Source organism: Salvelinus sp. IW2-2015, linkage group LG22 (assembly GCF_002910315.2).
Source record: "Salvelinus sp. IW2-2015 linkage group LG22, ASM291031v2, whole genome shotgun sequence".
In the NCBI taxonomy this organism is placed as follows: Eukaryota; Metazoa; Chordata; class Actinopteri; order Salmoniformes; family Salmonidae; genus Salvelinus; species Salvelinus sp. IW2-2015.
Window position 1 is genome coordinate 10,154,233 of NC_036862.1, and position 24,415 is coordinate 10,178,647.

Consider the following 24,415-nt stretch of genomic DNA (forward strand, 5'->3'; position numbering starts at 1 on the left):
CTGAGAAGTCACTACAGAGCTGATAATTATAACAATTGAAATGCTAATCCTTTGCACATGAACGCTCACTCATTCAGGAACAACTGCAATCAATATATATATTTACGCTCAGTGTGTCGTCTTGATCACTGTTGAAAAGTTAGTTTCTGTTGGAGAGTTTCCGTCCTCTCTCTCTCTCTCTCTCTCTCTCTCTCTCTCTCTGTCATGGTTAGGATGGATTGTTCAGAGTGACATTCATTCATATCGTTATAGAATGGAGGTTTCGGCGGTTGATGTTCTTCGCGTTCAATGATACCGAATTCCTAGCTGTAGACTAGTAATTAATATCAAAGACTTGTTCTTATTCTGTCGGTATCGATAGTCTAAGAGTTTAACCACGTGGTATGGTTAAAAGATTCAGCAGTCTGGTCTCAAACCTTGGCCATCTCGTTATCGAGGTAAGCTGGTCTACTTGAGGAATTCTCAAGATTGGGGCTTTATTCGGAATTGCAGAAAAGGGGCTGTCCCAGGATGCCTGACCCTAACTGGGTTCATGGGCGGTCCTCTGATTTAGTTCAACTCAAAAGGGAATTGGAGTTTCCTTCATTAAACAGTCCAAAATCACATTACACAATTTTACAAACAGTATCATACTCACTCATTCATCTTAGACAACAATTAGATGTAAACCTCATATCTGAGGCTATTATATAAACAGCGTTATGGTAATGTCGCCGCACCGTCTCCCATGAGCTTCCCCAAGTTGTAACAAAGTTCGTAGCTGGACCAGTTCGTAGCTGGATTCTTCACCGATCTTTTATACCTTCTCCGGAACGTAAACGTTGTTCGGACCTCAAGTTCTGTGAGGTGGAAGAAATTCCTTTGTTCTCTATGAAACTTCACTCTATCTCTATACTGTGTGGCCATGAGGCAGGGTCTTCCCTAGGAATTTAAGACCTCACTGACCACAGCAGCCTAGTTGTAGGGGGCAGGGAGAGGCAGGGAGAGGGGGATGGGGCTTGCTGTACCCAAAGAGGGCAACATCATGACAGATGCAACATATGAACAGTAGCTTAATATAAGCCCATGTACAGTGGCCAGTACAAGCCTTCTTGTGAGATGTCTCATAGTGAGGAACCATGCAACCAAGGCCCCCATTAATCACTCCTTAATACAACTGTGGGCACAGGTACACCTAGACAATTAAAGTTAGGACAGTTCAAGGGAACAAGACCTGTTCCCACTAAGGATTTCAACATTGAACGATCTGACCAGTACTTCAAAACTTACCATGTAAAAGTTTCTGTCTAGCCTAAATGATGCTACATGGTGTGATATAACATAATGTTGTAGTCAGTACAGTAATGCAGGAGATATAGCAGTCACAGTACCTTATGAGAGATAATACAATGTTTTCAGACGATAAAGTGTGTTAAGTGGATAGCTACACCGTTAAAATGAATTGCTTTGTAACGCCAATACTAGTGGCAACTGAGCTGCCACCAACTTGAAGGAGAATGCCAAGAGTGTGCAAAGCTGTCATCAATGCAAAGGGTGGCTACTTTGAAGAATCTCAAATATAAAATATATTTAGATTTGTTTCACACTTTTTTGGTTACTACATGATTCCATATGTGTTATTTCATAGTTTTGATATCTTCACTATTATTCTACAATGTAGAAAATAGTAAAAATAAAGAAAAACTCTTGAATGAGTGGGTGTGTCCAAACCTTTGACTGTACATTGGGTTTACATTCCAGCATGCTCCGAACACCAGATCTCAGCTTAGAGGCATTACTTTTCATGGTTTCAATACACAATCATGGTGTTATGAGTCTTTCTATTTTCACAGTGTACTATGACCAGTAAACAAAAGCAAGCAATACAAACGTGACAAACAAAGAGCGACTTAATTGTCAACAATAAGGCCTGCCAAACTAAGGACATCATGGCCATGTTGCCAAGGTCAGCGGAACCAATGTCATGATTACAAAAGAGTTGAACTCAGGAAGGAAAAACTGAGGCAGAGAGAGAAACATGGGATGTGTGGGAGTATACTGTACATAATTATGTTTGTCACCAAGCCATTACAGCACACCCTTTGGTGACCAAAAATTGTTCTGTGAGATCCTTTTTTATCCCCTTATTCCTACAGTCTACATTACAAATGACTCGCCTGCTGAGTGATAGGCTGGCTACCTTCCTCCTCTGTCCACCTGAATTAGCATTGAATTAGAACACTCTGAACCTCTTCGGGTCAGGGAACGAGTTTGACGTCTATCCGCTCCCCAGATGGGTGAATCGTGAAGCACCAGGATGCTACTTACTGCAGTCAGCGCAAATAAAGAATAACCTTAATTCCTCCTGTGCTGTTGGCTGTGTGTGTTTGAGTGGGACAGGGGACAGATTGATGCACTGAGACTGATGAACCGAGGGCATTCAATAGGGGCCCTTCACTCAGTGAGGGGTGGTAGAGGTGCTCCGAGGGGGCTTCCTGTGGCCCGTGTGGGGCGATCAGTACAGGATGCAGGCAGGCTATGATTGGAGCGCCCCCCGTTGACCCCACACACAGGTGCTGCATTGGGGAATGTTACATAACCATGGCGACAAACAACAAAAATGTCCTGATTGGATTTGTTTTTAGTATCTTATAGCTTATCAGTAGCAAAATGTTTACCTGCCCATTTATGCAGAGTTTGAGAATGTGAAAGTTAACGCAAAAGATGGAACCCTTTTCTAATAACATTATATAATCTTGTTCGTTTAGGAATTCCTCAACCTCAGTGGTAGAACTTCTACAACAAAAAGTATTGAGCAACTAGAACTACCCTCATTCTGTTACCTATCTTCCGCAGTCAGGAAGATGACCTGAAGATAACTCACTATCTAAAACCAAAATAATAGTACATCTGGCCCTTTAGGATCCAACATGAACCAACAGGTCTGCTGGGGGCCGTTGCGAAACCGTTGAAACGCTGCCAAGGTGGACTGTGGTGACAGCTTGTGGAAAGGGATGGAGAGACAGAAAGAGAATGTTGCACTTAACAATGAAGAAGGCAATCTTATGCGTTGCTATTTCCTGTTCCCTAAAGCCTGAAATACACTCCAATTGCAGGCTCCTCCATATAGAAGCCAAGGCACACAGTGAAATAGCCACTCTGTATTCACGGCAGGCCTTAGATGTGCTGCCAGGAGCCATGTTTCCTGTCCCTCTCGCCACCCCCATGGCAATCAACAGGAACAGACCTGACTAGTGGTGTGCTCACAGTGCTTCCACTCAGACAGATCCAATCGCTGCTCTGTAATTGATTAGTTCGGTCTGTTTGGGACAGGTCGTGCGGGGACTCACTCAATGGAATGCTGAAAAGTGGCAAAGATGATATCTTTCATTCCAACTCTCATCCATGCAGTACTCTCAACCCGCAGACACCAGGCCCGCCAAGGAATGAGTTTGACACCCCTGCTGTAGTGTATCTTCGTGCAACTCATTGGTCCTGACAAATAAGTTATCGTGCATAATGGCATTCCACCATGACTTGGCACTATGTGAGGTGGGGTAACTGAGTACACAACTGTCCAGAACTGCAGGCCAACTGCCTTAGCCAAGGTGACTGGTGGTGCCACTCATTATTCCGGTTCAGAGTCTGTGTCCGGCGGCAGCCCAGGTTAATCAGTATCACCATCCATTTTCAAAGTCAAAATCCCTAAAAGGTTGATGCTTGTTTGGTGAGTGTTGTGCAAAAAACACTTAGAAGAAACCATTGCTGTTCTAAAGTGTCCACCAGCTATGGAGAGTAAATATTTGTAATGAATGTGTATTAGACTCTCTGACTTGCCCCCATGACTTAACCTTGTAGAATGTTAAGATGGTTTTCCAGGTCAGCCAGGCTGAAAGGGTACTCTCCGGACCATCCTTTGTTTATGCATCAATACATCAGCGGCTAAGCTTTACCCAATTGTTTACCGTACTCTCAGCCTCCCAGGCTCAAACGGATTTCTCAGTGTTTATATTGAGTGCCAGAATTGCGAGGAAAACGGGAGTTTATGTTGTCTGGGGTGCTTCGTCCAACACGGCTCCAAACAATGGCGTCCTTATTGGCAGCCACAAATGAAATGTATCCCGTCCAGACGCACTCGTACACAACTCCTATTGTCTTTTTGAGAGTGAACTGATTTGTATTTGAGTGACTTCCTTTCAGCGCGTGCTGAGGCCGTTTGTTCTGGACAACTTACAGGCCAGTGAGGCCAGAGAGAAGGGCAGAGACAGGGCATTGACCTGTTGAGGGGTGTGCTCCATTCTTTCACAAGGCACAAGGTGAACTTTTACGTTCAGTCTTAAAGGATCCGTCTGTTTTTTTCAATTTTCGCCTAAAATGACATACCCAAATCTAACTGCCTGTAGCTCAGGACCTGAAGCAAGGGCATGCATATTCTTGATACCATTTGAAAGGAAACACTTTGAAGTTTGTGGAAATGTTAAATGAATGTAGGGGAATATAATACATTAGATCTGGTAAGAGATAATACAAAGAATAAAATATGCGTTTTTTTGTAGTACTATCATCTTTGAAATGCAAGAGAAAGGCCATAATGTATTATTCCAGCCCAGGCGCAGTTTAGATTTTGGCCACTAGATGGCAGCAGTGAATGTGCAAAGTTTTAGGCTGATCCAATGAACCATTGCATTTCTGCTCAAAATGTTGTATCAAGACTGCCCAACTGTGCCTAATTGGTTTATTAATACATTTTCAAGTTCATAACTGTGCACTCTCCTCAAACAATTGCATGTTATTCTTTCACTGTAATAGCTACTGTAAATTGGACAGCGCAGTTAGTTTAACAAGAATTTAAGCTTTCTGGCAATATCAGTCCTGGTAAATGTTCTTGTTACTTACAATCTCATGCTAATCACATTAGCCTACGTTAGCTCAACTGTCCCGCGGGGACCCACCAATCCTGTGGAGGTTCATGGACATTTTCTTTTGGAGAAATATGTGTAGGGAGCCTGTTAGGATTAATTTCTAACTCTATGGCAACACCTATCCTACAATATCCGTCATTGAATATTGCCATCAATGTTCGTCATAATAGGTAGGCTTGCATAACACAATAATGTAATGCATAACACATAACATTTCATACTGCATCTCTTTCGTGAATAAACTGTCTACATTCCTAATAAATCATCAGTTGGGATGATTGCCAGAAGCTCATGATATTGGCTGAGCCTGGGTCATAATGTGACAGGTAGCCTACTGTAGCACTGTAGCACCTAATTGGAAATTCAAGGGGAATCCCATCTATGTTTTTTCTTCCATTACGCGGATGTATACTATTTTAATGGAAACGCGCGGAAAAGACAGAGTGGCATGACAAGTCTGTAAGATAAAACTTAGGAACTTGATTCTAACAGCAGCTCTGGAGACTTCAGTCGCACAGTTGTCAATGCCTTTGCGCGATGCCAACGCGGCTGCTGCGAGTGACAGCGATAGGCGAGGAGTCCAGAAACCAGCCCACAGAAAATAAAGGGTGGAAGCTTTATGAAACTTTCCGCAGCGCACTGAGCGCAGCAGTCTCTCACCTGACGAGACGACCTTATCTTGGTTTTGACTAGCTCAAGGATTTCACTTTTATTTGTATTTTTGGTGCATGTTTTTAATAAGCGACTAATCATGAATCATGTAAGTAGATTAATCTGTTGTGTGTTTCTCAGATTGTTATTGGATATTCATTATGATTTTGTCACTAATGGACTGACACTGATGACATTGACAAATGGCATTAACCTACAAACAGTAATGTCTAGGGAAATGTGATACATTTAGACGTTGTTATTGTATGAATTCGTTTTCAGTGTTGTTATGTTGTGTATGATGAAACATAAAGTGCTATATTTTGGGGGGGTCTTTAATTGAAAGGTATTTGCAGATATCATCTCCGATTTTTAGCATTTGTGTTATATTTTTTGTGGCAGTAGGCTATGACCAACTCTGGTCTGGGATTAGCTACAGGTTGTAATACTAGACAATTGAACAATGATTACACATTATCTGGTGTTACAATCTGTAGCTAGTTGAGGGATGTGACTCATTCCTGAATCTGTAGAAAATGCTTGAGTTTCTAAAGAGAGTCGAGCTCAGGGTTCTGCGTTAGAGACGAACCTGATCAGTTAATAAATCATATTCATTCTGAGACAACTCAGGCCAAACCTTTGTCGAATAAATATGATTTATTAACTCTCTTTATAAACTCAAGCATTTTCAAGAGATTCATGATGTATTCCTCTGTACTCTCAGGAGAACTGAACTCTAAATGAGCTGACTGTGACATATTTTCTTCCTGCAGAAGAAAATCCCAAAACTTCCTGAAAAAGAACCCCCCCCCCCCCTTAGATCTACCCCCTCTCCCCCTTCAGCTCTTCTCACAGCCAGCCTTGTGTCAGTTAACAATTTACTGCCCTAAATATGTTGAAATAAGGGAAGTGTCATGGAAAAAACACAATCTTTGCAGAAGTCTTGTAGGGCACGCATAGCCATTGTGTTAACTGTTGCAGCTACTGAGCAATGCTGATATGATAGTGAACTGCTTTGCTTCATCCTTTAATATGATCCTGATGATTGGCAAGGTATTAGAGCTCATTGTTCAAAGCCAACACTGAGATTGGAAGCCTTGATTGAGATGAAATCTGGCCAATCAAGGACGTTGAAGGGCGAAATCACATGTTGATACATTTTACCTCATAGATGAGGAAATAATTGAGAAAAAAAAGCAGCCTTTCCAAAGTAATCGTACTTACTCATACAGGTATTTCCTATGCTGCTAATATGTTTTCTTGGATTCACCTACCCATGTCGCCAGTCTCCATAACACTGTCACTCTCAGAACAGCTTCTGTCCTCAACGAAAGTTATACAAGACTGTATGTTTTTGGGGCCCTTCCAACAATATTGGGCCTGTCCTCTAACCACTGCCTTCAGTGAGTGGCCTTAGGCCAGAATGGAGCCGCAGCGGAGCCCCTCATATCTGACACATCTTGACGGCAGGCCTGGCCTCTCTGCAGTAGCCTGATGCCCGCTCTCTCCCGTCTGAAGAGAAAAGATGTCTGCAGAGAGGGGACTTTGGACCCAGTGAAGTCTTTAATTACACACTATTGTGTTCAGTTCAACAGTTCAAACTTATTCTAAGCCTTTTTCTAAGTCTCTAAAATGTTAAATAGCTGGAGGTCAAGCCTGAGTGTAGGCCTATTCAAGACATGAGATTAAATTGTGTTATTTGTTGATATGGCTAAAAAATAACACATTGGCATCATACATATCCAGCCAATCCAGAAGGACATGATGTACAAGCTTTTTAAGTGTATCTGTGTCAAGAGAGATGAGACCCACGATAGTGTGTGTTAACGAAACAGAGATGTCTGGCCTGGCTGGTGAGTTGTGCTGTTGGCCTGTTGGAGAGGTGGAGAGGAGGGGACCAACGGAGACCTGTCCCTTTTGTCTGCTACTTGGTCCTGGACGAGACAGGAAGTGGAGTTAGTCTGGGAAAGTGGTCCCCGTATCTCCCCCAGTGATCTAACCGCTGCTTTCATAATGGCAGCTCTGATTAGGTTATAATTAGAGCAGGAATTGCAGTGTGGCTTTAGTAGCTGAGTAGATGAGGAGGTGTGGGAGAGCAGGGGGTAAACAACAGGGAGGGCTGTCCACGGGACCACTTGTTACAGCCGCTCTCATAAGCTTATCAGACATCCGTGTCGCTGGTGTCACCAACTGTCTGCAATGCCACATGCTTACGTAACTCGGGTTGTCAACATCACGTTCCACGTTGATATCTGTGAATTGAGAAAGCCATTGTTCATGAGGCTTTGTGTTGACTACTAAAGGTCAAGGATAGGCCTGTCGTTTTCTTTGCAGAACTATTCGCTATCTTTTTTGTTTCCTTGTTGTCCTGCCGCTAGTTGCGCTTGCTTCTTGTTGTTTGCTCATATGCGTTTTCTGCAAGTCATGACATGGAACCAAATGGACAAGATCTAACTTCATTAGTAAGGGTGTGTAATAACACATTTATAACCAGATTCATGTACATGCCTATTCGGTCACATCTATTGGACTCATATAGCCATTGTATAGGCTAAGTTCATGTTGTGTAAACAAAAATGAAAGGGTTCACTGTTATATAATATCCCTTGCCACAAACCAGTCATCAGTTGTACGTTTCAGTCGTAGCAGTTTCCTTTGCCCCATGGTTACGTCCCCTCTCTAGACAGGTGGGTCTTTTTCCAAGCCGGCGACCTGGTCTAAATAAGTTCAGCTGTGTATAAAGCTCCTGTACAATATCACAATATTCTCAGTGTGGTTCCCCTGAAGGTTGGCTCTCTGATTGTCCATGGAAACCTTGAATGCCCAGCTACCCACATGGAAAAAGCATCCAGAAGCACTGTCATTCTAAAACACTTAGGGAAGCTACAAAACAATAGGTCTTCTTTAGGAATTTAAAATGCCCTGACCATAATAATTTGTGTAAAGCCATTCACGTTATTGTGAAACATCATAAATCAAGTAATTTTTTAAATCTAATATGGAATGTGTTTTAGAATATGCTATATCCAAGCGAATCATTCATAATGTTTGATTTAGTTTATAGTTTACCCAGAATTCATCAAGGAATTTTTATTCATTAGAACAAAATCAATACTTTTTATGTTTGTATCAGGTATCAGTAGGAGGAGGAAGGAGAACATTGTAAACTGGTGAGCAGAGGTCTCTTGAGTTTCCAAGTGATCAATTCAGGACTTTCCACTCAAATGTTCTCAGAGGTCACTTTCAATTTCCCCAAAATAAGGGCACGGAAATAGCGGTCTCCTTCATTTTCCCAAAGCTTGTTGAGCACACACATACACATAAGGAGGAAGTGATTCAGCGTTGTCCCTTCCCCTTGTCACCAGCCGTAAATATCCCAGGGCGCTCGGTGTGGCAGGAAGACCATGAAGAGGGACAAACATGTTTTCTTGAAAAGGGTCAAAGGGCATCAAAGACTGTAGCGCATAAACAAGTAGAACAAGGATCTGAAACCTAATAAAACAGGCCCAGTTCCTGGACCTCAGCCACATGACTATGATAGCATAGCACATCTATTCACAACCGTCTTCCCACCCAAACGGAAGCAGGGTTGGGGTTTCCATGGTGATTCCTGTTTGGGTGGTAAGGCAGAAGGTTACCTGTTAATGTTTTATCAGATGACTCTCTCTTTAAAGATGATTAATGATTGCTGATAACCATCCTATATCTGAACTCTCCCATTACCTGACACAAGGGTGGGGCGATAACATTGGGTGAACAGATGACTGTTATCTTAAACTGTATATCTGAGTTACTTTAGCAACTATCCCCGTTAGCTGTATCAGACGAAATCTTATTAGGTAGCCTACTAAAATGAACAAAGAAAGATGTGTGACATACTGTGCTATCAGTTTCATTCAGGTCCAATTTAATGGAAGCATCTCTTGGAAGAGGTCCCATGTAATCATTCCACATCTCTTCCTCTCTCTCTCTCTCTCTCTCTCTGTTCCTTAGTTTAACCCCCAAGTGGAAGCATGCCCATCCTCAAGAACCTCCCAGCGCGGCTGAAGGGAGGCAGCAGGGTGAACGGGGAGTTGGAGAACACGCGTGGCGAGCTGATCCTTCGCAAGATGAGCCTGAAGTTGAAATCCAGCGCCTTTGAGGTGCCCAGTGACAGTGAGGAATGGACTCAGGCGCACTCACTCCTGGACGGGGGCACGCCACGAGACCGTAACCCCTTCGAGGACGAGGAGGATGAGAATGAGGCGAACGAGGAGAGACGTGGCGGCTCAGGGAGGAGTTCGTTCAAGGGCACCCTGGAACGCATCCGAGGCGTGTCCCCGCTGAAGACTCTGGGCAAGCTGGGCAAGGGGCTCCGTATGTCAGGCCGCAGTAAGGGCACTGCCACCCCTTCCCCTCAGGGGTCCGTAGCAAGCACCCCCACCTCAGAGAAGAAGAAGAAGGGCCGACGGAGCTCAGAAGGAAGCTTACTCAGGTACGAGAGGTGTAGAGAAAAGCTGTTGAGGAGTGGTTTAGTAGAGGATGTTGAGCTCAGCCCACATCTCCTATAACATAACCCCTTAACCCTTAACTTCACCTCTTCTCTGCACAGATTTGCAGGGAAGTGCAGGGAGAGCCTTCGCAAGGAAAGCCTGACCAACGGGGAGCTGTGCTCAGAGAGCGAAGGGGGTGACTCTTCCAGCCGCCGGCTCTCCTTCATGAAGATGGTGGGCCTGGGTAAGCTGAAGAGGGAGTCCATGGCCGACCACTCGTCTCATGAAGAGGAAGTGGTGGAGGAGGAGGTGGTGGAGGAGGTGAAGCCAAGGGAGCCCCTCTCAGGTAAGGACAGCCCTCAGTGGAGCTCTGGGTTACTAAGGGTTAGCCAGTATGCACTGGGATCCACTCTGAATGATTCCAACAGGGGTCTTATGATGAATTTCAATGACTGTTAATTGGTAACTGAACCAGTAAGGTTATGCTATCTCCCCATTACATTTGAAGAGATAAGATACTGCTCAAATTAATGGAGATCATGGCTGATAATAACCCAAACAGTTAGTTGATGGTTATGGCCAAGGTTTACTTCAGTTCAGCTGAGCATTCCATGTTTCACAGGTCTATCATATAACAGTGTCAGCCTCCCTTCCAGCAAACAATCATTCCCGCTATATTCTCTGCAGTATGTTACTATTTTCACAACAGAGATGATGTTATGAATGTCTCAATGTCTGGGCTATTTTTGGACACTTTGGAAACAATGGGAGAAAGATGTCGCTGGGATAGAGGAGACCAGGTCCAACTGGGCCACTGCTGAGAGATGCGGTCATTCCCATGCAGGAGGACCAACCAAAGGGTTTCCCACAGAAATATTTGAAGTAAGACGGGGCTGTGGGGCTTTACTCACTATTACACTGGCCTTCCTCTCCATGAAATATGTGCTGCTCCGTCCCACACCTTTGTTCATTAAATTGCATCTCCAGGATGAAAGACTACAGTTAACACAATTGCTGGAAAATGTACTCCATTCTGCTTAGAATAACCACTGCTGGAAAATGACTTTTTTTATTGAATCCTTATTATACACTAATCATTTTCTAACGATAGGTCTTTTAAATCTTTATAAAGCATAGAACTTGATTCCTTGAGTCTGAATTAAATAATCCAGAGCTTAACGTTCGGGATAGCGTGAGGGCACTCAGTAACGGTATTCCACCATGTCAGCATGGCTAGAGATCAGCTTTCATGTTTAATACCAACAGGATGTGCCTGTCTCTCTGTGTGAAGAGTAAAGGTAAGGCTAAAGGTGGTAGCAACAGCCCCATTTAAAAAAAAGAAAAATGTTTTTTATAAAGAATGCACAAGTCCATTTAACCAGCTTCACCAACAGCACATAGAAACTGCTGAGAGCTCAGGATCAGACATGTTCGCTCTTTGTCCTGGCCTTTCACTAAGCAAGCAGTCCAAATACCATCGTATCACGCTCAAAATATCACTGAGATGTGTGGTTTACAGGCTGTTGGCTTCATGGCTCCATTGATGTGACCCAGAGGACATGTCACACATTCTGAGTCTTTATATAGATGCTGCTTCTCCATGTTCATGCCATTTTACCTGCACCACTGGGCCCCATGACATATCTGAGACTAGTGAAGCAGGACAGAATGGCCTTATCGCCTTTAGAAATTCAGCCATACGGGCTGTCATATCAAAGCTTTACACCATTACAACTCGCCCCGGGGACCCATGCATGAGTGCCGTACGAAGAGAGTGATGAAAGAGGGATCCACAGAGGAGGAATGGGATGCGTGCTCCACTCTGTGTGTTTCAACCATGTGTGTTATTTCTTGGATGAACCCCCCCCCCCTCCAGCTGACCCACAGCGAAGAGGCGTTATATTTGTTTATTTGACCGTGTTTGTTAGGGGGAAACATGGCTCTTTCTGGCATTGTTCTCTCAGCTGTCAGCACAAACTGTTGTGCAGCAGAACAGTGACGGTGGTTGTTAACCCGCTTAAATAAAAAAGACATGACCAGTAGGGAACTCTTGTTTCTTTCAGTCATAGCTTGTTAGATTCATTTCCTCATTCTACAAAACTGAAACTTCTACTTTAAAGGTCTTTTCAGGGTTATGTTGAAGCTGGTAAATATTTATTAACACCATCATGGTCTTATAAAGAAAGGTTGCTGGTTCGAATCCCCGAGCTGACAAGGCAAAAATCTGTCGTTCTGCCCCTGAACATGTGAGGTTGTTGGTGAATGGAAAAATGCGGAGTCAGGCGCAGGACACAGATATGAGTAATAATCCGAATTTACTCAAAATATAAGAAATGTGCCAACAAGGAAAAACACAATATACCAGAGCACAACTGAACGAACCCACATGACAAACAATAACGCACAAAACAGAGAGGGAAGCCAGAGGGTTAAATAAGGAACATTAATTAATAGAATGGAAACCAGGTGTGTATCAATAAGACAAAACAAAACGAAAATGAAACATGGATCGGTGGTGACTAGAAAGCCGGTGACGTCGACCGCCGAACGCCACCCGAACAAGGAGAGGGACCAACTTCGGCAGAAGTCGTGTCAGAACAAGACAGTTAACCCAATGATTGTCTTCTTAACTGACTTGCTTAGTTGAATAAAACAATTAAGACAAGATGGTTTACAAGCAGTAGCAGTAACATTCTCACCAAGCCATCCCTCTGTAAAGAGTTGGGCCCTCCTTCAACATGGGACAAGTCTTTGTTCCTTGAGGCTGTTTGTTTCTAGACTGGTCCTTAAAAAAAGAGTCAGGAGCTAAGGAAAACAGGACGGACAGTGTACGTTTGCGGACATCAGTACTGTGGCATTCATTCCAGAAAGAAAACAGTCTGTGCTCGGCTAAGTCGACTGTGTGGCTGTGCTCAAGTGTCAGGAAATACCTCAGTAATGGAGAGTGAGTGACTATTCAGACTATTTGCCAACTGTTTCAGACATATTGAAAGCTACGTTTGAATGATCCCTCAATCAAAGATGCAGCGTGTTGATGCTAAATAATTCAAGACAGAATATAGAAAAGAGAATGCAGCCATGATAGGTATTGAAACTAAGGAAACACATATTCATATGTGAAACCACAGCACGTCTTGCAACCCATCTGTACCTTGAAAGTAAAGCAGTTACATATGTATAGTGTGAAAGGGCACAAAGCTACAGCAACCTCAACACTGCTCCCTGTACCTCCGCATGGGATTTCCCCTTCAGTGTTCTTCCAATCAGATAAGTGTGGCAACCAACCTGGCCTCAGGTATTCGGAAAGCTAGGGTCAGATTACAACATATTCTGACCAAGCCCTCAGCCCACAGCCTCCTGTTCCAACCCACTTTCCCCATCATCATCAGCCCTCTCTGGTTACCCAGCTAACATGGTAGTCGTAGGCTCTGTGTGTCATACCCCTCTGATTGGCTGGGTGCGTCCACATTGGGTTGAGTTCACAGAGGTCCAGACGGCATCCGAGAGCGCCTTGATAACAGGGCCATATAGGAGGTGCAGGCCACAGCCTAGTGAATGATTTCCAGGCCTTGCCAAATGACAACCCCAAGGCCCCTGAACCATAAAACCGTAACTAGCACTGGCTCATGTCCTGCAGTAACTGCTGTGAAAACTGTGTCCAGGTCAGGATCCTAGCAACAAATGGCTATATTAGCCATGATGAAATGCATGCTGCTTCCTCTCATATTCAATATATGACCTTGAAACACACCAGCTATAACACAGTCAGTTTCAAGTTTCCGTGTGCCAAAAGTAACACGTGTTTTCATACCTCACTATGGCAGCAAATAGAAAAACAGTATAACGAGCAATCAGTTGGTAAAAAAAAACTGGGCAGAGCTGCCTTTTCTGCCGGAGTGACAACCCAGGCAGTGTACTTTTCCTATGATCCGATTAGTGTTTGTTTTGTCAGTGTCAGTTGAATGTCCAGAGCAATGAGGAGAAAGGGGAATTTGAGTACAGTGCACTATTGACTCCCAGGATGAGTTAATGTGATCAGTCCCAGCCCTGCCGGGGCGTGTGCTGACGGGAGGGAGTGGCTGGGGAGGAGGCCTCTTTGTTTCTGGGCCGCCGCTCACTTCACATGGACGCCATGTCACTCTCCATCCAGAGGGACAACCGAGGCCTGGAGGGCTTGCCTGGGACCAAAGGCTTTCTCAGGACATGGCCAGGTCAGGGCCAGGTTTGCTTTGTTGTGGCTGAGCTTAGGATTGTGGAGAAAGGGATGGAAGGAGAGGATAGGAAGGAAAGGGGGGAACAGATTTGACCCAGCTGTGCCTGCAGGAATATGGGGGATTTTGGTGGAGCTGTGGGAAAATTGTTGGATGCTCCTCTGCTTATTTGATTTTTTGCTTTTGGATCGCACGCGCTTAGATGTGAAGGCGGGCAGGCTGCCTCTAGCTTGGTCCCATGTCTGTTTGGCATTGACAACAACCATAGCAGTTGGCTTTACGACAGCACAAACAGATCTGGGACCAGGCTAGGCTGCTTCTGTCTAGATAAAGGCTGAATGGGTACCAGAGCATGGGAGGTGAGGTTCTACAGCTCAGGTGTCCACATACAGTACCCATAGAAAGCCTGCAGGGGACTGGGGAGGTGGTGGGCGTAGATGGGGTTCTTCGATCTTAGACATACAGTTTAAGGGGAACATATGATGCTGCTTTGAATTCACTGCAGAGAGAACTGTGGTTTTGCCATCCAGGAAGGAGGCTCATATTTGACTTTGTGTTTGACACCCCCGGACAATATAACCCTCTGTGCTGCTAGGCTCTGAGCAGCATGACTGGAGAGCGTCTCGATGGCAGTTCTGCAGGTGCGTTGATACCCTGCATAATTTGAAAAGAGAGTACACTACATATCTTGCTTAGTCAGTGCTTTTATTTGAGTGAAGAATTTATTTTACTCCCTTTGGGAATACAAAAGCCCAACATTTCTCCCTAAATTCCTCAAGGTAAAGTTACATAATATGTAAGCCTTCATAGATCCCATAGGCAGCCCTCGCAACATTATACCTTTTGTGGTTTTCACTGAGGAAGGGTGGTGCCACTGCTATACATTAGCTGGGTTTGTTGCTTATGACAGGCTTAGAGGGCAAGTGCCTTGGAACAAAAGACAAGTGTTCCCCTGTTCTGTGTAGCTTAGCTAAGCATCTGTGGAACTGCCCATTCCAGGCCAATCCGTGCTTTTAATGACTCCTGGATAGGCCGTCAAATCTCTGTGCAGAGCCCTCAAACATCTGGCAATCCAGTTCTGGTGCGTTTTGGGTCTCTAAAAATTCCCCCATCTCTACTAAACATGAGGGCCACTGACCTCTCACCTTAACGTGGTGATTGGGCGCAGGCTGAGCCACGGCGGACTAATCGTCCCAGTGGGTGACACAGTTACACCCTCTGTGACACGTCACCACCAGCTACATCATGTGACAGGTAACGCCCAGGCTGAGGGCTCTGTCTGGGGGGAGACACCCATCATGTGGAAGACGTGGTGTCCTCCTAAAGGGAGGAAGAACAGTCATTTTCCACCACCCACTCTCTTTAAGGGACATGTGCCTGGCTGCATTGTGTTTTATATTTAGATGTCCTTCCGCTGCGTTGGCAGGCAACTTTGGCCATAATGGAGTGTTGTTGGGGGGAGGGGTATCGGCGGAGCCATGGCATCGCTGGGCGCTACTTCTCTTCCTCAAGCGGGACAGGGAAGGATGAGCAAGGCGGCAGGCCGGAAGCGGAGCGGCCCCGCATCCTCTAAACGGGCAACTCAGCACTGCAAAGGCTCCTGGAAGCCGCGCGGTGCCCCGAACAGAGAAAGAGGGATGGTTATTTACACAGCTGATCTGTGACGCACCATATCAGTGGTGCGATGTGCTTCGTAGGCCTATAAGAGAGAGTCCCCAAAGTGGTGTCATGTCACCGCCCCAGCCCCACACCTCCCTGCCCCTTTTCCTGGGGTCGTTGTGTTCAGTTACCACACCACTGGACTGGAGGAGTAGGAAATTACATCATATCCTGCCATGCTGCTGGGCTATACAGGACAACAGCATGTGAATTGCTATCCGGCTGCCCAGAGCCACAAATGAGCTATGCAAGCAGATCGGGAGCCTTATTGAGTTTGACACCTGATGCCGAGACACACAGCAGCCCAATCATTAGCAGATAGTAAGAGACATGGCTGACTCCTCCTGGTTCTCATCCAACAGTTTTCTTCTCCTCCAAGTGCTATGCTCCAGTCACCTCACTTGGGCTGGCCGGTATGCTGAGACAAGCATCTCCAAACACTCTAGGACACAGTGATTCACTACTCTAACCCCTCTAATCACATTGTGTAATGACTGTAAATACCAGACCTACCCCCTTGCACTTATCACACAGAATGTGTAAACAACTCTTTGAGTTTTCTTTTGAGTAAACTATTGTAACACAATAGCATTCCATGTACAGTTGAAGTCAGAAGTTTGCATACACTTAGGTTGGAGTCATTAAAACTCGTTTTTCAACCACTCCACAAATTTCTTGTTAACAAACTATAGTTTTGGAAAGTTGGTTAGGACATCTACTTTGTGCATGACACAAGTATTTTTTCCAGCAATTGTTTCAGACAAATTATTTCACTTATAATTCACTGTATCACAAATCCAGTGGGTCAGAAGTTTACATACACCAAGTTGACTGTGCCTTTAAACAGCTTGGAAAATTCCAGAAAATGATGTCATGGCTTTAGAAGCTTCTGATAGGCTAATTGACATAATTGGAGTCAATTGGAGGTGTACCTGTGGATGTATTTCAAGGCCTCCCTTCAAACTCAGTGCCTCTTTGCTTGACATCATGGGAAAATCAAAAGAAATCAACCAAGTAGACCTCCACCAATCTGGTTCATCCTTGGGAGCAATTTCCAAATGCCTGAAAGTACCACATTCATCTGTACAAACAATAGTATGCAAGTATAAACACCATGGGACCACGCAGCCGTCATACTGCTCAGGAAGGAGACACATTCTGTCTCCTAGAGATGAATGTACTTTAGTGCGAAAAGTGCAAATCAATCCCAGAACAACAGCAAAGGACCTTGTGAAGATGCTGGAGGAAACAGGTACAAAAGTATCTATATCCACAGTAAAACGAGTCCTATATCGACATAACCTGAAAGGCCGCTCAGCAAGGAAGAAGCCACTGCTCCAAAACCGCCATAAAAAAGCCAGACTACGGTTTGCAACTGCACATGGGGACAAAGATCGTACTTTTTGGAGAAATGTCCTCTGGTCTGATGAAACAAAAACAGAACTGTTTGGCCATAATGACCATCATTATGTTTGGAGGAAAAAGGGGGGAGGCTTGCAAGCCGAAGAACACCATCCCAACCGTGAAGCACGGGGGTGGCAGCATCATGTTGTGGGGGTGCTTTGCTGCGGTAGGGACTGGTGCACTTCACAAAATAGATGGCATCATGAGGCAGGAAAATTATGTGGATATATTGAAGCAACATCTCAAGACATCAGTCAGGAAGTTAAAGCTTGGTCGCAAATCGGTCTTCCAAATGGACAATGATCCCAAGCATACTTCCAAAGTTGTGGCAAAATGGCTTAAGGACAACAAAGTCAAAGTATTGGAGTGGCCATCACAAAGTCCTGACCTCAATCCTATAGAACATTTGTGGGCAGAACTGAAAAAGCGTGTGCGAGCAAGGAAGCCTACAAACCTGACTCAGTTACACCAGCTCTGTCAGGAGGAATGGGCTAAAATTCACCAAACTTATTGTGGGAAACTTGTGGAAGGATACCCGAAACGTTTGACCCAAGTTAAACAATTTAAAGGCAATGCTACCAAATACTAATTGAGTGTATGTAAACTTCTGACCCATTGGGAATGTGATGAAAGAAATAAAAGCTGAAAGAAATCATTCTAGACTATTATTCTGACATTTCACATTCTTGAAATAAAGTGATGATCCTATCTGACCTAAAACAGGGAATTTTTACTCGGATTAAATGTCAGGAATTGTGAAAAACTGAGTTGAAATGTATTTGGCTAAGGAGTATGTAAACTTCCGACTTCAACTGTATGTTTCACAAGCAAGCATTCAATAGTTTTTTTTCAAACTGTAGTTAGTTGCTTTGAATGGAAGGGTTGGCTTTATATCGGTGTAGTTGTCCTGTACTCTGATAGCTTGGACCCACAACTAGTTCTTTGTAAGTCATAAAACGGTTTGGTTTATTGGTGCGGTAAAACATGGTAATATATACCTTGACGTGTTCCTTGCTGTATAGAGCTTAGAAGCTTTAAATATGTCTGTATTGAAATATACATAATGCTAGCTTTATTGCTTTGTAGGTATGATTGGAAAGCTTCCTCCATCCACCTGTTTCAGGTACTGGGAAAACTTTCAGGTACTGGGAACACTCTGTCGATGGCTGATCTTTGGATTGGTCAGTTAATAAGCAACTTAGAATGTGAGACCGTTCCCCATTTGTCCTAATGTCCTCTTGAACTTCTGCTATGCTTTTGTTACCCGCCGGGTCCCACCATAGGCTCCCGAGTGGCGCAGCGGTCTAAGGCACTGCATCTCAGTGCTAGAGGTGAGACTACAGACACCATGGTTTGAATCCAGGCTGTATCACAACCGGCCGTGTTTGGAAGTGCCATAGGGTGGCGCACAATTGGCCCAGAGTCGTCTGTATTTGGCCGGTGTAGGCCGTCATTGTAAATAAGTATTTGTTCTTACCTGACTTGCCTAGTTAAATAAAGGTTCAATTAAAAAAATGCAGAGAGTGGCACTTTTGCCAGCCAACTCCCATAACCACAAATAAGTTAATCAACATGGGTACTTTGCCATCAGATAAAAACTGATTGAACTTTGGTCTAAAATGTTATCGCAGTATACAGTTCATGGGACCCAGACAAGAAGAGCATTTCAAAGCTCTCTGCTCTAGAAAAGCATCAGTACCTGTAAAAGGATGGCACTTAAGACTGTTTATTGGAATGAACTATGTAAATAAGGCACAGTGTTTTGCACAATATCCCTAAAAATGGGTCTTTTCCATTTCACAATTGCATTCAGTGAGTGAGGTCAAGTGAAAAGGACTCAAGGAGCCTTATAGTATATAAGCCAATTACATTAGGGCGGCAAAACCACAGATTGAATCAAAGCCATAAAGTAGGGCTTGTTTTAGAGAAGTATGTGACGAAAGCTTTTTCATGCAATCTACAGCCATAATCACTATGTAAAAATACTTGTTAATTGAATGCATTTCAATTAACAAGTGTGCTTTGTTAAAAGTTCATTTGTGGAATTTCTTTCCTTCTTTAATACGTTTGAGCCAATCGGTTGTGTTGTGACAAGGTAGGGGTGGTCGTAGAGATGGCCGCCTCGCTTCGAGTCCATAGGAAGTTATGCAGTATTTTGTTTTTTTATGTATTATTTCTTAGATTGTTACCCCAGGAAATCTTAAGTCTTATTACATACAGCCGGGAAGAACTATTGGATATATGCGCGATGTCAACTTACCAACATTATGACCAGGAATACAACTTTCCCGAAGCGGATCCTCTGTTTGGACCACCACCCAAAACAACGGCGCTGCAGAAAGGGCAGACGAAGCGGCCTCCTGGTCAGGCTCCGTAGACGTGCACATCACTCACCGCTCCCAAGTATACTACTCGCCAATGTCCAGTCTCTTGACAAGGTAGATGAAATTCGAGCAAGGGTTGCCTTCCAGAGAGACATCAAAGATTGTAACATTCTCTGTTTCACGGAAACATGGCTCTCTCTGGATATGTTGTCGGAATCGGTTCAGCCACTGGGCTTCTCCATGCATTGCGCCGACAGAGATAAACACCTCTCTGGGAAGAGGAAGGGCGGGGGTGTATGCTTCATGATTAAAGACTCATGGTGTAATCATAACAACATACAGGAACTCAAGTCCTTCTGCTCACCCGACCAAGAATTCCTTACAATCAAATGCCGGCCATATTACCTCCCAAGAGAATTCTCGTCAGATATCGTCACAGCTGTGTACATTCCCTCTCAAGCAGACACCAAGACGGCCCTCAAGGAACTTCACTGGACTCTATGTAAACTGGATATATATATCCTGAGGCTGCATTTATTTTAGCTGGGGATTTTAACAAAGCAAATTTGAGAACAAGGCTACCTAAATTCTATCAGCATATTGATTGCACTACGCGCGGGGGTAATACACTCGATCACTGCTACTCTAACTTCCGCGATGCATACAAAGCCCTCCCCCACCCTCCCTTCGGCAAATCCGACCACGACGCCATCTTGCTCGTACCGTCTTATAGGCAGAAACTCAAACAGGATGTACCAGTGACGAGAACCATTTAACGCTGGACTAACCAATCGGAAGCCACGCTTCAAGATTATTTTGATCACGCCGACTGGGATATGTTCCGGTCAGCCTCAGAGAACAACATTGATCTATACGCTGACTCGGTGAGTGAGTTCATAAATAAGTGCATTTTAGATGATGTACCCACTGTGACTATTAAAACCTACCCTAACCAGAAACCYTGGATGGATGGCGGCATTCGCGCAAAACTGAAAGCGTAAACTACCGCATTTAACCATGTAAAGAGGTCTGGGAATATGGCTGAAACAGTGTAGTTATTCCCTCCGCAAGGCGATCAAACAAGCAAAATGCCGGTACAGGGACAAAGTGGAGTTGCAATTCAACTGCTCAGACACGAGACGTATGTGGCAGGGTCTACAGGAAATCACGGACTACAAAATGAAAACCAGCCACGTCACGCTTCCAGACAAACTAAACACCTTCTTTGCCCGCTTTGAGGATAATACAGTGCCACTGTTGTGGCCCGCTAACAAGGACTGGGCCCCCCTCTACTCCTCCGTGGCCGACCTGAGTAAAATACTTAAACGTGTTAACCCTCGCAAGGCTGCTGGCCCAGACGGCATCTCTAGCCGCGTCCTCAGAGCATGTGCGGACCAGCTGGGTGGTGTGTTTACGGACATATTCAATCGCTCCCTATCCCAGTCTGCTGTCCCCACATGCTTCAAAATGGCCACCATTGTTCCTGTACCCAAGAAGGCAAAGATAACTGAACTGAATGACTACCGCCCCGTAGCACTCACTTCTGTCATCATGAAGTGCTTTGAGAGACTAGTCAAGGATCATATTACTTCCACCTTACCGGCCACCCTAGACCCACTTCAGTTTGCATACCAACCCAACAGGTCCACAAACGATGCAATCGCCATCGCACTGCACACTGCCCTATCCCATCTGGACAAGAGGAATACCTGTGTAAGAATTCTGTTCATTGACTACAGCTCAGCATTCAACACCATAGTACCCTCCAGGCGCATCATCAAGCTGGAGGTCCTGGGTCTCAAACCCGCCCTGACCCTCAACACTGGGGCTCCACAAGGGTACGTGCTCAGCCCCCTCCTGTACTCCCTGTTCACCCACGACTGCGTGGCCATGCACGCCTCCAACTCAATCTTCAAGTTTGCAGTCGACACAACAGTAGTGGGCTTGATTACCAACAACGACGAGACAGACTACAGGGAGGAGGTGAGGGCACTCAGAATGTGGTGTCAGGAAAACAACCTCTCACTCAACGTCAACATAACAAAATAGATGATTGTGGACTTCAGGAAACAGCAGAGGGAGCACCCCCCTATCCACATAGAAGGGACAGCAGTGGAGAAGGTGGAAAGTTTTAAGTTCCTCGGCGTACACATCACAGACAAACTGAAATGGCCCACCTATACAAACAACCTCAGAAGGCTGACAAAATTTGGCTTGTCACCCAAATCCCTAACAAACGTTTACAGATGCACAATCGAGAGCATCCTGTCGGGCTGTATCACAGCCTGGTACGGCAACTGCACCGCCCTCAACCGCAAGGCTCTTCAGAGGGTGGTGAGGTCTGCCAAACCCATCACCGGGGGCAAACTACCTGCTCTCCATGACACCTACAGCACCCGATGTCACAGGAAGGCCAAAAAGATCATCAAGGACAACAACCACCCGAGCCACCACCTGTTCACACTGCTACCGTCCAGAAGGCGAGGTCAGTACAGATGCATCAAAGCTGGGACCGAGAGAATGAAAAACAGCTTCTATCTCAAGGCCATCAGACTGCTAAACAGCAATCACTAACTCAGAGAGGCTGCTGCCTACATTGAGACCCAATCACTGGCTACTTTAAGAAATGGATCACTAGTCACTTTAAACAATTCCACGTTAAATAATGGCACTTTAATAATGTTTACATATCTTACATTACTCATATCATATGTATATACTGTATTTTATACCATCTATTACACCTTGCCTATGCTACTCGGCCATCGCTCATCCATATATTTATATGTACATATTCTCATTCACCCCTTTAGATTTGTGTGTATTAGGTAGTTGTTGGGAAATTGTTAGATTACTTGTTAGATATTACTGGACTGTCGGAACCAGAAGCACAAGCATTTCACAACACTCGCATTAACGTCTGCTAACATGTGTATGTTACCAATACAATTTGATTTGGTTTGATTTGATTTTGATTTGATTCAGAAGATAGCCCTATTTGGTGAAAGACCAAGTCCATATTATGGCAACAATAGCTCAAATAAGCAAAGAGAAATGACAGTCCATCATTACTTTAAGACATGAAGGTCAGTCAATACGGAAAATATCAAGAACTTTGAAAGTGCAGTCTCAAAAACCATCAAGTGCTATGATGAAACTGGCTCTCATGAGCCAGAAAAGGAAGACCCAGAGTTACCTCTGTTGCAGAGGATACGTTCATTAGAGTTACAAGCCTCAGAAATTGCAGCCCAAATAAATGCTTCCCAGAGTTCAAGTAACAGACACATCTCAACATAAGCTGTTCAGAGGAGACTGCGTGAATCAGGCATTCATGGTCGAATTGCTGCAAAGAAACCACTACTAAAGGACATCAATAAGAAGGAGAGACTTGCTTGGGCCATGAAACACGAGCAATGGACATTAGACCGGTGGAAATCCAAATTTGAGATTTGTGGTTGCAACCGCCGTGTCTTTGTGAGACGCAGAGTAAGTGAACGGATGATCTCTGCATGTGTGGTTCCCACCGTGAAGCATGGAGGAGGAGGTGTGATGGTGTGGGGGTGCTTTGCTGGTGACACTGTCAGTCATTTATTTAGAGTTCATTTATTTAGGCACACTTAACAAGCATGGCTACCACAGGATTCTGCAGTGATACGCCATCGCATCTGGGTTGCGCTTAGTGGGACTGTCATTTGTTTTTCAACAGGACAACCAGTCTGTGTAAGGGCTATTTGATCAAGAAGGAGAGTGATGGAGTGCTGCATCAGACCTGACCTGGCCTCCACAACCAACCAACCTCAATGCAATTGAGATGGTTTGGGATGAGTTGGACCGCAGAGTGAAGGAAAAGCAGCCAAAGACTGTTGGTAAAGCATTCCAGGTGGTTCCAAGCTGGTTGAGAGAATGCCAAGAGCGTGCAAAGCTGTCATCAAGGCAAAGGGTGGCTACTTTGGTTACTACATGATTCCATATGTGTTATTTCATAATGTTGATGTCTTCACTATTATTCTACCTTGTAGAAAATAGTAAAAATAAAGAAAAACCCTAGAATGAGTAGGTGGGTCCATAATGTTGACTGGTACTGTATATATATAAGTCCTCAAAGAAAGGCCTTATGATATATATATATATATATATATATATATATATATATATATATATATATATATATATACATACAGTGGGGAAAAAAGTATTTAGTCAGCCACCAATTGTGCAAGTTCTCCCACTTAAAAAGATGAGAGAGGCCTGTAATTTTCATCATAGGTACACTTCAACTATGACAGAACAAAATGAGAAAAGAAAATCCAGGAAAATCACATTGTAGGATTTTTAATTAATTAATTTGCAAATTATGATGGAAAATAAGTATTTGGCCAATAACAAAAGTTTATCTAAATACTTTGTTATATACCCTTTGTTGGCAATGACAGAGGTCAAACGTTTTCTAAGTCTTCACAAGGTTTTCACACAGTTGCTGGTATTTTGGCCCATTCCTCCATGCAGATCTCCTCTAGAGCAGTGATGTTTTGGGGCTGTTGCTGGGCAACACGGACTTTCAACTCCCTCCAAAGATTTTCTATGGGGTTGAGATCTGGAGACTGGCTAGCCACTCCTTCGTTGCCCGGGCGGTGTATTTGGGATCATTGTCATGCTGAAAGACCCAGCCACGTTTCATCTTCAATGCCCTTGCTGATGGAAGGAGGTTTTCACTCAAAATCTCACGATACATGGCCCCATTCATTCTTTCCTTTACACGGATCAGTCGTCCTGGTCCCTTTGCAGAAAAACAG

General features: G+C 44.3%; 1 pseudogene; it reads left to right on the plus strand.

Moving 5' to 3' along the window:
* Window positions 1–9,550: 9,550 nt before the first annotated feature.
* Window positions 9,551–24,415, plus strand: part of LOC111949732 (tumor necrosis factor alpha-induced protein 2-like) — a 29,311-nt pseudogene continuing 14,446 nt past the window's right edge.